The 1,196-nt window shown below is 46.7% G+C and overlaps 1 pseudogene; it reads left to right on the plus strand.

Moving 5' to 3' along the window:
- The first annotated feature begins 470 nt into the window (after positions 1 to 470).
- Positions 471 to 649, plus strand: LOC139229392 (U2 spliceosomal RNA; annotated as a pseudogene).
- Positions 650 to 1,196: the final 547 nt, after the last annotated feature.

Genomic DNA, 1,196 nt, shown 5'->3' on the forward strand with positions numbered 1-1,196 from the left:
ATTGGACTGTCCACCTGGATTTATGTGCTCAAGTCCCTGGAGTGGAGACGTGAACCCACAACCTTCTGATTCAGAGGCGAGTGTGCTACCCACTGAGCCACAGCTGACATCATATGCGCGGACCCACAGTTTTGTTTAGCTGACGGTAGAAAACCTAAACGTTTGCACTCAGCTGCACTCCTATCGTGAAATACTGCCTCCTGCATCATCGCTCATGCTCTAACCTTGTTGCATATTATTTGCATCAGGAAGTGTTCATGTGTCAGTACTCTCGTGAAGGTAAATGAGCAGACCTTGAGGTCAATGAGAGACTAATTGCAGAGGGCTGTTTCTGTAGGTTGGCAGCTGCTTGTAAATCCCTGGTTCCTGACCTTGAGGAGAAGCCAGATTTTCAAGGTCAGAAAATCCAACAGGAAATGACTAAATGCTGGCTTTCTTTATCTTACATTTGTGATATAGTGTGAGGAATGATCGCTTCTCGGCCTTTTGGCTAAGATCAAGTGTAGTATCTGTTCTTATCAGTTTAATATCCCCTATGGGGACATGATATTGAATTGATTTTTGGACAGGGAGCTGGATCAGGGGCATGCCCCGTCCACTCCATGCACCGACCTGGTATTGCAATATTTCCAGGAACGGTGCAACTTCGCCTCCCGGCCTTTTGGCCTAAGATCAAACACATTGGCGCAAAGTGATCTTTGGCGTTAGAGTTGATCTGGAACGAAATTGGATAAAAAAAAATATAGCGTGAGGAATGATGGGCAAGGTGTGTGTGTTTGTAAGTATTCTTGATATAGATATATATATTATGCCCACAGATAAAAAGAAAGACTTGCATTTATATAGCGCTTTTAATGACTTCAGGACATCCCAGAGCACTTTAAAGCCAATGAAGTACTTTTTGGAGTGTAGCCACTGTTGTAATGTGTGGGAAACGCGGCAGCCAGTTTGCGCACAGCAATTTCCACAAACAGCAATGAGATGATGACTTAACCCTTCCCCCCCCCCCCCCACCCACCCGCTCGTAACCTCTACGCCCGGAGCAGGAAACCTATTTGCTCCTGGCCTGCAGCCTCTGCTGGTGCGTCCCCCGCTCATCGGGGACCCAAGCCTGTCAATCAGGCTGGCTTCCAGGTGAGGATTGTTGGAAAATAAAATCCTGCCCTGGTAAAAATTGGGGCCTTTCTCTCTGTATC

Source organism: Pristiophorus japonicus, chromosome 18, assembly GCF_044704955.1.
Source record: "Pristiophorus japonicus isolate sPriJap1 chromosome 18, sPriJap1.hap1, whole genome shotgun sequence".
NCBI lineage: Eukaryota > Metazoa > Chordata > Chondrichthyes > Pristiophoridae > Pristiophorus > Pristiophorus japonicus.